The 12,076-nt window shown below is 40.7% G+C and overlaps 1 pseudogene across 1 annotated transcript; it reads right to left on the bottom strand.

Moving 5' to 3' along the window:
- Positions 1–8,325: 8,325 nt before the first annotated feature.
- On the bottom strand, positions 8,326–8,932 carry LOC147349831 (SKA complex subunit 2 pseudogene; annotated as a pseudogene). The gene has a single exon (XR_015150208.1). The product of XR_015150208.1 is annotated as an SKA complex subunit 2 pseudogene (transcript).
- Between the last annotated feature and the right edge of the window lie 3,144 nt (positions 8,933–12,076).

Raw genomic sequence — 12,076 nt, 5'->3', positions numbered from 1 at the left:
CGCTACTTGAAGCCATTTTTTTCCCAGAAGTCCAATATTTTCAGTGTGCAATTTTTCATAACATGGGGTTCACTCAGGATAACTTGTATCAAGTTATAGCAGAAACTTTTATACCAGTGACACAGTCATGCAACACTCAAAAGAACTTAGCTTCTGTGGAACTATATTAAAATGTTGATTTGAATATGTATGTATTTGTATGTAATCAGTAAATGCCCTTGTTCTGAGGGTGTAAGAATATGAATTTAAGAGATATATATCTATTTTTGTTGTTGTTCAGTCACCTGGTCATGTCCGACCCTTTGCGACCCCGTAGAAAGCAGCATTCCAGGCCTCCCTGTCCCTCACTATCTCCTGAAGTTTGCCCAAGTTCAAGTCCTTTACATGGGTGATGCCATCCAACCATCTCATCCTCTGACAACCTCAATCTTCTCCTTCTGCCCTAAATCTTTCCCAGCATCAGGGAATTTTCTGTTGAGTTGGCTGTTTGCAGCAGATGACCAAAATACTGGAGTTTCGTCTTCAGCATCAGTCCTTCAGATGAGTATTCAGGGTTAATTTCCCTTAAGATTGACTGGTTTGATCTTCTTGCTGTCCAAGGAACTTTCAGGAATCTTCTTCAGCACCACAGTTCAAACACATCAATTCTTTAGCATTCTGCCTTCTTTACAGTCTAGCTCTCACAACTGTATGTGACTCACTGGGAAGACCATAGCCTTGACTGTATGGACCTTTGTCAGCAGAGTAATGTCTCTGCCTTTCCAAACACTGTCTAGGTTTGTTATGGCTTCTTTTTCTTCTTCTTCAGGAAATAACTTCTCTTTAGGAAAATTGGAAATATCAAGGGAGCATTTCATCCAAAGATGGACACAATAAAGAACAGAAATGGTAGAGACCTAGTAGATGCTGAAGAGATCAAAAAGAGGTAGAAAGAATACACTGAAGAACTATACAAAAAATATCTTAATGAACTGGATTACTAAAGTCAGTCACATTGCTGTTAATAAAGCTTGTGGATGCAATGGAATCCCAATAGAGCTATTCAACATTCTAAAGGATGATGCCATCAGGGTATTGTTTTTGATATGTCAGCAAATCTTGAAGACCCAGCAGTGGTCATAGGACTGGAAAAGGTCAATTCTCACCCCACTTCCCAAGAAGGATATAACTAAAGCATGTGCTAACCACACCAGACAATTGCACTCATATCTAGTTTTACCTATGTGCATATTTAACATATTTTAAAGGCCACACTTGGGGGTCTACAAGAATGTCATTTAAACAGAGATCTTTGTATTATTCAAGTCTGAGAAACACTATTGTTTGATTGCCATCTCTGCAATCTCCTTAGCTACCAACTCCTTTAGTCCTGTTTTGCTGCATACACTTTTGTGAAAAGCTGAGATTTCACAATTTATCAGCTACTGCCACAATAATCTTCATAGTAGCACTATTTACAATAGCCAAGACATGGAAACAACCTAAATGTCTATCAACAGATGAATGGATATGTGGTATGTATACACAATGGACTACTACTCAGCCATAAAGGAGAATGAAAAATGCTATTTTCAGCAAAATGGATGGATCTAGACATTATCATACTAGTTGAAGTAAGTCATGAAGGGAAATACAAATGCCATATGACGTCACTTAGATGTGCAATCTAAAATATGATACAAATGAACTTATCTATGAAACACAAGCAGACTGACAGATATAGAGACCCCCTTGTGGTCAGCAAGGGGGTAGGGGTTGAAGAGGGGTTGTATTGGGAGTTTGGAATTAGCAGGTGCAAACTATTATACAGAGAATGGATAAACAACAAGGTCCTACACAAGAAACTATACTCTATATCTTGTAATAAATCATATGGAAAAGAACAATGTGTGTGTATATACACACACACACACACACACACACACACATATATATATATATATATATATATCAGTCAGTGCTCAGTTTAGTCACTCAGTCGTGTCGGGCTCTTTGTGACCCCATGGACTAAAGCATGCCAGGCTTCCCTGTCCATCATCAACTCCTAGAGTTTACTCAGGAGAAGGCAATGGCACTCCACTCCAGTACTTTTTCCTGGAAAATCCCATGGACGGAGGAGTCTGGTAGGCTACAGTCCATGGGGTCACTAGAGTCAGACACGACTGAGTGACTTCCCTTTCACTTTTCACTTTCATGCATTGGAGAAGGAAATAGCAACCCACTCCAGTGTTCTTGACTGGAGAATCCCAGGGACGGGGGAGCCTGTTGGGCTGCTGTCTATGGGGTTGCACAGAGTCAGGCACAACTAAAGCGACTTACTAGCAGCAGCAGCAGCAGACTTTACTCAAACTCATGTCCATTGAGTTGGTGATGCCATCCAACCATCCCATCCTCTATCATCCCCTTCTCCTCCCACCTTCAATCTTTCCCAGCATCAGGGTCTTTTCCAATGAGTCAGTTCTTTGCATCAGGTGGCCAAAGTATTGGAATATCAGCTTCAGCAGTAGTCCTTCAAATGAACATTATATATTATTATATATAATTATTATATTATATATTATATTATATGTTATATTATATATTATAATATTATATTATATATTAAATGTAATATATTATAATATAAATTATATATTATAATATATTATATTATAAATTATATATATTATAATACAATATATTGTTTATTATATAAATAAATTATATAAAATAATAATTATATTTATTATATAATCTATAATATGTTATATATTATATTATATATAATATATTGTATTATATATATAATTATATATAATATAATTATATTTAAATATATAATTATATATAATATAATATAATGTATTACATAATATATAATACATGCTGTGTTGTTTTTAGTTGCTCATTCATGTCTGAATCTTTGCAACCCCATGGACTGTAGTCCTCTGGTCTTTTCTGTCCATGGGGATTCTCCAGGCCAGAATACTGGAATGGGTTGCCACACACTCCTCCAGGGCATCTTCCCAACCCAGGGATCAAACCCAGGTGTCCCACATTGCAGGTGGATTCTTTACCATCTGAGCCACCAGGGAAGCTCAAGAATACTGGAGTGGATAGCCTATCCCTTCTCCAGGGGATCTTCCCATTCCAGGAATAAAACTGGGATCTCCCACATTACAGGCAGATTCTTTACCAGCTGAGTTACCAGGGAAGCCTATATATATGCCTATATATATCATATATCTATATATAAAGCGATTTTGATGTACAGTAGAAATTAACACATTATTATAAATCAATTATACTTTAATAATTTTTTTAAATGCTGCATAACAAACCATTCCAAAACTTATTTTAAGCAACAGTCACCATTTTCTCTTATAGCTGGCTCTGTTTTTCACTTCACATCTATGGATTAATTATTGTGGTTCAGCTTTACATATTTTTCTCCATTTTCCTGGACAACCAGGCAAAGGCACAAAAAGGAAAGAGTAGAGGCTTTTTCGGAGAAGGCAATGGCACCCCACTCCAGTACTCTTGGCTGGAAAATCCCATGGACGAAGGAGCCTGGTAGGCTGCAATCCATGGGGTCGCTAAGAGTCGGACACGACTGAGCGACTTCACTTTGACTTTTCACTTTCATGCATTGGAGAAGGAAATGGTAACCCACCCCAGTACTCGTGCCTGGAGAATCCCAGGGACCGGGGAGCCTGGTGGTCTGCCGTCTCTCTGGTGTCGCACAGAGTCGGACATGACATGCCAAGTCAAGCAACTTAGCAGCAGCAGCAGAGGCTTCTTAAGACCTACACTCAAAACTGACACGTTATTACTTTTGCCTACTTGGCATTAACCAAAACAAGCAGTCTGACCAAGTTCAAAGTCAAAGTATGGGGAAATACATTCCTCCCACCTTGAGACTATGGCAAGGGTATTGTTGCAAGGAGTGATGGATTAGGGCCAATCATTTACTTTACCATTGTCAGTGACCGGATGGGAATCCTGGATACTACCTTTGTTCTGTTTTTGTTAATAACACCTGAGCAGTTATATTGAGCGCAATGTTTGCTGAAATAACTTTATGGTTCTGGACAAGCTAGGTGAGATGATATACTGATTAACAGGACAAAGGTAACATATACGCCTAGCCAAGAAGAATGAGGAACCTCTATCAGTGAGACCATAAGAATAGCAACATATTAGGAACTGAAAACAAATCACCCATGCTCTGAAATCAGTTTCTTAAATTTCTGTTGAATATAGTCTTTATCACTATACATGTATACATATGTATGTATACATACAAATACACTGCAGTTCACAATAGTATATGAGACGCTTTGTTCTTGTAAATGTTTAATTGTACATTATTTTCCTGACTCTTGTGCTCATTTCTATTCTATATCACAAAGTCTTGAGTGACAAGCATTGTTCACTACTTTTGTTTATATAATAGAAACTAAATGTTACAAATTTATTCCATCTTCGTGATTGCAAACATTACAGGGCAAGGTGGGTAAACAAGACTAATAAAGCAGTCTCTTTTCTTCTGTTTAACCAGATGCAGCATTTTGACACTTTTATGATATGCAAGTTGTCTTAATTCATTGATGACTCATTGACTTACTATGAAGGCCAGCAACAGCAAATCTTTGCAATGTGGGATCTTTCTCCATACCTACTCCAAGTATCTTAATTCCTGAACTACACCATGAACTCAGAAATGATATTCACTGAAACATTCTTGAAGCTTCCACATCTTTATCTGACACCTCTTACTAAGGCAGGGAACTGTCTGATAAAGACTGTTTTCCTTTAATTTAATTTATTAATTTTTGGCTGTGTTGGATCTTTCCTGCTGCATGGGCTTTTCTCTAGTTGTGGCAAGCCGGGTCTGCTCTCTAGTTAGAGCACAGGCTATCAGGCTAGCAGGCTTCTGCAGTGGCAGCTCCCAGATTCCAGAGCACAGGCTCAATTGTGGTGCATGGGTTTAGCTGCTCTGAAGCATGTGGGATCCTCCTGGATGAGGGATCAAACCCTTGTCTCCTGCATTGGCGGGTGGATTCCTCACCACTGAGCAACCAGGGAAGCCCAAGACTGTCCGCTTAGCTAACCTGAGCCACCAGTAATCTTAACCATTAAGTTAATATATAAAAATAAACTGCTCTTGATAAATACTGCCTGCCATATCAGTAAACAGTGTCACAGTCATCAGTGGTTGCAGCCAAGCAGCCACCACCAAAGGTGTGCTAGTGAGCTGGTGAATCATCTGGGAACTCAGGAAGGAAGCAAAGAATACCTGCCTTCTAGCAGCCGTCAGACTGCAGCCACTCCCTAAGGTCAGCCCTGAGTTTCCTCAGGATGTGAAAACACGCAATATTGGCCCCACACAGATGAGATGCCTATCAGAGGAAGGCTTTCAGTGAGCCCAGACTCTTGCACCTTCCCATATATAGAAAGGCACTAAATTCCTTAACTTGGGATATCTGGTTTTGTATAATTAACCAGAATCGTTTGTTGTCCTGCCCTTTGTCACCAACTCCTATATCCTATGCATCCTAGCTTCTTCTTCATCTCCTCAGAGCAGTTCTCTCAGGGACACTTGAGATGCTGCCTCATGGGCTTGATGTTCTAAAAATTCCCACTGAATAAAACATAATTCTCAACTTTCAGGTTATGAATAAATTTTTAGTGGGCACTCCCAAACATTGACTGAAGCTGTTGTGCCAGATCAATGTTCAGAACACTAATTCCCTGAAAGAGAAATCATAACCAGCTGCTTCCATGAACAGTGACCCCCCAGTACAGTGTAACTAGTGTCCAGAGTATAACCAAAAACCAGCTAGAGCTAGTCATCCTGAGTGGTTCATTGGTATTTACATACGAGTATATGTTAAGCCAAGTATTGCATCTGTAATCCCAAGAAGTCATTCAATTTTAACACATTGAGTTCCTGCAAGATGCCAGACTAAGTGAGAATTCATTTCAAAGCAAAGAGTTCATCATCTTTTACAGATAATAACTTTGGATTCACACAGCAGTAGCTTATAGTAAGCAGCAGCTGAAAATGAGAACTTAGTTCCCTGACTGGGAATCAAAACTGGGAATCAAACTTAGTTCCCTGACTGGTTGCCTGGGTGGAAACCAGGAATCCTAACTTCTAGAACACAGGGGTCAGTGTGTAGAATCTAAGTCCCTAGTCTTTGCCTAGGGACTTTGTTTCTTTGTAAGAAAAAATTCAGACAAGGAGTCGGAAGCTATAGAGCAAAGAAAGTATTAGAAAAGCAGAGTACGTGTGGAAAGACGCATGGGCAAGCAGTTGCTAGAGTCGTGTGTTTGGGAATTTTAAACTCTTTGTAAGAGGACAGTCTTTTGGGTCTTTGTCTTCTTCTTGGCCAGTCATCTTACTTTGACTCCTACTGGTTAATTTATCTTAGGGCCATCCCCTGGGTGGGGATGCACCCCTTAGTCGAGGTGGATTTTATGTGTGAGGGATAGCAAGATTTATTATGGTCTGGCATCCCCTGCCTCTGTAGTTGTTGCAGGGAAGGGCCAATTTTGACTCCATTATGAATCTATATGACTATAACCTTTGCTTTTTATTGCTTTTGTTATTATGTGAGTGTGTTAGTCGCTCAGTTGTGTCCAACTCTTTGCTACCCCATGGACTGTAGCCCACCAGCCTCCTCTGTCCATGTAATTCTTCAGGCAAAAATACAGGAGTGGGTTGCCATTCCCTTCTCCAGGGGATCTTCCTGACCCAGTGATCAAACCCCATGCCTGCTTGCATGCTAAGTCGTTTCAGTTGTGTCCGACTCTGTGCGACCCTATGGACAGCAGCCCCCAGGCTCCTCTGTCCACAGGATTCTCTAGGCAAGAATACTGGAGTGGGTTGCCATTTCCTTCTCCAGTCTCCTGCATTGCAGGCAGATTCTTTACTATCTGAGCCACAGGGAAGCCCACTTTTGTTATAATCATACATAATGACCTGTCTCAGGGAACCCTGCCCCTCTACCTGAAGACATTAACACTTAGGCAGGCAGTCCAAGGCCCTTTAAGGAGGAGGCGAACATTCTCGCTCATGCTTTCCTTAAGCCTTGTGCAACAATGTATCTTGCCCAGGAATTGGCCTTTCTTTTTTTTTTTCAAAGAAATAAAACATTTTTAATCTGAAAGTACAGTATCTTGAAAAGCACAGTAGTACAGAACAACAGGGGCTGGCATTGAGTGAACAAGAAGAGTTACTGACTGCAGAGGGATGGGGGTTGGGAGATGGTAGAACTGGAGGGTCATCAGCAACAGGAGACAGAGGGCAAGCTGTGATTCCATACCTGCAGCCAATGGCACAGGTTCTGGCTCCTTGCTGGATTCAATTCTGTCTACCTTCTTGAAAGAACAATCCAGTAATGTCTGAGTGGTAGCTCTTTTTTTCTCATCATAGATGCCATGGTAGCACTGGATTACATTCTGAATGGCTGCTGCAACCTTCATGTACCATCCAACATTCGGGGCCTGTGCCTCAAAACCCAACAGTGCCTCCTCAAACAGAGCTAACTTATGTGATTTGAGGGGAAAACACACGTTTACGTCTTCAAACGTTCACAACTTGAAGGTTCATATATAGAGATTTACAGCAGAATGAACTGAACAAGTACAGTAATACAGACTAGAGGAGAACAAAGGTATACTTCAGGTCCCTGAAATATGACAGGGACAATCTGAAACAGCATTAGAAAGCAGAGCTCATGCTCAACATTGGCAGGCAGAAGGAATAGGACAAAAATAAAAGTGAAGCTGTCACAGAAAAGCCAGCTTTCTACTAAGTTAGGTATTGTGGGAGACTGTTAAGTCACATATTAGCAGTCTCACCAATAATGTGACCACATGTGCGATCAGAATTTTCAACAATAAAATTATTTACATATGTATGAAAGTGAAAGTGAAGTCGCTCAGTCGTGTCCAACTCTTAGCAACCCCATGGACTGCAGCCTACCAGGCTCCTCCGTCCATGGAATTTTCCAGGCAATAGTACTGGAGTGGGTTGCCATTTCCTTCTCCAGAGGATCTTCCCTACCCAGGGATCAAACCCGGGTCTCCCGCATTGCAGGCAGACACTTTACCATCTGAGCCACCAAGGAAGCCTATTTACATATGTATAATATAGTACAAATATTATTCTAACTTTTAATTTCCCAAGCATGTTCATTCACATCTGACTGACTGATAGTACATAATATTATTTTGCAATAGGTCAGTTAGGACATCTATGTTATCCCAGTTATACAAAACCAGACACAAAATGGTGTTGGGACTTCCTTGCCTGAAATTATTAAGCATGTGTCCATATATTTTTAAAATCTCTTTATTTCCATTCTGCCCCTTTGGCTAAATTTTATTAATACAATATCTACCCTTCTCTCGTATCCCCCTCTCCTGTGGAAGGCATCACTAACCAGTCACCCAAGCCAAATCTCCTTTTCATCTCCCGACCAATAGTCATCAATGTTGACAAGACGTCTTCCTAAATTTCTGGGATTGATTTCTTCCCCATTAGAGTTCGTTTTTGCAAGTCCATTTCTTCCTCATAAGTTTGACATGTGAGCTCTTAATTGCTCTGCCGCAGTTTTCTCTTCTTCAGTCAGCAGTAACAGCTCCAGGTCTGTTTCCTTCTGCAGTTCTTGTATCAAGGTCATAGGCTTACTGAAAGTAGCACAAATGCGGCTCTCAGTCTCTTTCCGCTCCACAGCAATTGGTTTAAAGCGAACAGGCAAAGTTTGATATCGAGACTTTATTGCTGACAATTCCTTTAAAAGTGTAACTGGATTTTTCTTGCCTGCTGAATCAGGATAATTAGTCTTGATTTCATATTCCGGCCTGTACTGAATATAGTCCAGATCAGAGTCGGCTTTCTGGAACATTAGTTCCAGCTTACCGACCTCCGCCTCCATGTTGAATAGTTCAGACCTGGCCTTTCTTTAGGAGCAAATGAATACACAGAACAAAGCTTACTCATGGAAATACTTTTCTTAGACTCTATGTTAATGATTATAATTGTAACAAATCTCGCCTGTGAATCTGTTTCTTAAAACAATGTATCTTATGCAGAAAAGCGTTGCCTGGAACACTTCCTTCAGGATTCCTTCTGGTTAATCTTGTGGAGAAGGCAATGGCACCCCACTCCAGTACTCTTGCCTGCAAAATCCCACGGATGGAGGAGCCTGGTAGGCTGCAGTCCATGGGATTACTAAGAGTCAGACACGACTGAGTGACTTCACTTTCACTTTTCACTTTCATGCATTGGAGAAGGAAATGGCAACCCACTCCAGTGTTCTTGCCTGGAGAATCCCAGGGAGGGGGGAGCCTGGTGGGCTGCTGTCTATGGGGTCACACAGAGTCGGAAACGACTGAAGTGACTTAGCAGCAGCAATCTTGTACTGAAGCTATCTCAGGATATAAGCCTTGGGAAAGGGCCCAGTGGAACTCTTACAACCTCGAGGTATTCTTATCTATCCTCAGCAGCTGTTGAAAAGTATATAATGCTCTGCATGAAACAGTGAGGTGGGTACTCTTTTACCCACTTCTGATATCTATGTCAGAAGCTTTCTCTGTCCTGTCACTTTAAATAAAACTTTGTTACACAAAGCTCTGATCGACTGAGATCTTGTCTTTTGGTCTCAGAGTAAAATTTTCTCCTTCAGAGACCATGGATACCTGCACCATTCACAGTAAGTTATCAACAACCCATCCCCAATGGCCTGCCTCCGGGATCCCTGCCCCCTGCGTGTTTTTGTTCAGTTGCTCAGTCATGTATGACTCTTTGTGAACCCATGGACTGCAGCATGCCAAGTTTCCCTGTCCTTCTCAATCTCCTGAGGCTTGCTCAAACTCATGTCCATTGAGTCAGTGAGCATCCAACCATCTAAACCAGTGTCAACCCATCAGGGTCTTTTCCAATGAGTCGGCTCTTTTCATCATGTGGTCAAAGTATTGGACCTTCGGCATCAGCCCTTCCAATGAATATTCAGGGTTAATTTCCTTTAGGATTGACTGGTTTGATCTCCTTGCAGTCCAAAGGACTCTCAAGAGTCTATCCAGCCCCGCAGTTAGAAAGAATCAGTTCTTCAGCACCCAGTCTTCTTTATGGTTTAAGACTCACATCTATACACGACTACTGGAAAAACCATAGCTTTGACTATGTGGACTTTTTTCAGCAAAGTGATGTCTCTACTTTTTAATACACTGTCTACATTTGTCATAGCTTTTCTTCCAAGGAGTAAGCGTCTTTTAATTTCATAGCTGCAGTTACCATTCACAGTGATTTTGGAGCCCAAGAAAATAAAGTCTGTCACTGTTTCCATTGTTCCTATATCTATTGGCCATGAAGTGATGGGATTGGATGCCATGATCTTAGCTTTTTTGAATGTTGAGTTTTAAGTTGGTTTTTTCACTCAACTCTTTCACTTTCATCAAGAGGCTCTTTAATCCCTTTTCACTTTCTGCCATAAGGGTGGTGGCATCTGCATATCTGAGGTAATTGATATTTCTTCCATAAATCTTGATTCCAGCTTGTGCTTCATCCAGCCTGGCATTTCACATGATGTGCTCTTCATATAAATTAAATAAACAGGGTGATAATATACAGCCTTGATGTCTCTTTTCCCAGTTTGGAACCAGTCCATTGTTCCATGTCCAGTTCTGTCTCTTCTTGACCTGCATACAGGTTTCTCAGGAGGCAGGTAAGGTGGTCTGGTATTCAGTTTTTCACAGTTTGTTATGATCTACACAGTCAAAGGTTTTATCATAGTCAGTGAAGCAGAAGTTTTTCTGTAATTCTCTAGCTTTTTCTATGATCCAACGGATGTTGGCAATTTGATCTCTGGTTCCTCTGCCTTTTCTAAATCCAGCTTGAACATCTGGAAGTTCTCAGTTCACACACTATTAAAGCCTAGTTTGAAGTATTTTGAGTTATTACCTTGCTAGCATGTGAAATGGGTGCAATTGTGTGGTAGTTTGAACATTCTTTGGCATTGCCTTTCTTTGGGACTGGAATGAAAACTGACCTTTTCCAGTCCTGTCGCCACTGCTGAGTCTTCCAAATTTGCTGGCATATTGAGTGCAGCACATTCACAGCATCATCTTTTAGGATTTGAAATAGCTCCACTGCAATTCCATCACCTCCACTAGCTTTGTTCATAGTGATGTCCCTAAGGCCCACTTGACTTTGCATAGCAGAATGTCTGGCTCTAGGTGAGTGATCACACCATCATAGTTATTTGGATCGCTAAGATCTTTTTTGTATAGTTCTGTGTATTCTTGCCACGTCTTCTTAGTATCTTCTGTTTCTGTTAGATCCATACTGTTTTTGTCCTTTATTGTGCCCATCTTTGCATGAAATGTTCCCTTGGTATCTCTGATTTTCTTGAAGAGATTTCTGGTCTTTCCCATTTTATTATTTTCCTCTGTTTCCTTGCATTGTTCACTTAGGAAGGCTTTTTTATCTCTCCTTGCTATTCTTTGGAACCCTGCATTCCAATGGGTATATCTTTCCTTTTCCCCTTTGCCTTTGGCTTCTTCTCTTTTCTCAGCTATTTGTGAGGCCTCTTCAGACAACCATTTTGCCTTTTGGCATTTCTTTTTCTTGGAGATGGTTTAGATCACCACCTCCTGTACAATGTCACTCACCTCTGTCCATAGTTCTTCAGGCACTCTGTCTATCATATCTAATCCCTTGAATCTATTTCTCACTTCCACTTTATAATCGTAAGGAATTTGATTTAGGTCATACCTGAATGGTCTAGTGGTTCCCCTACTTTCTTCAATCTAAGTCTGAATTTTGCATTAAGGAGTTCATGATCTGTGCCACAGCTAGTTCCCGGTCATGTTTTTGCTAACTGTATAGAGCTTTTCCATCTTTGGCTGTAAAGAATAAAATCAATCTGATTTAGATAATGACCATCTGGTGGTGTCTCTGTGTTGAGTCATCTCTTGTGTTGTTGGAAGAGGGTGTTTGCTATGACCAGTGCGTTCTTTTGCCAAAACTCTGTTAGCCTTTGCCCTGCTTCATTTTTTACTCCAAGGCCAAATTTGCCTGTACGCC

The sequence above is a fragment of the Bos grunniens genome, chromosome 21 (assembly GCF_055505025.1).
Source record: "Bos grunniens cultivar Pamir isolate PY7600 chromosome 21, Bosgru_T2T1.0, whole genome shotgun sequence".
Taxonomy (NCBI): Eukaryota; Metazoa; Chordata; class Mammalia; order Artiodactyla; family Bovidae; genus Bos; species Bos grunniens.
Note: the sequence above shows the minus strand (reverse complement) of the source record. Positions and strands in the feature narration are given on the sequence as shown.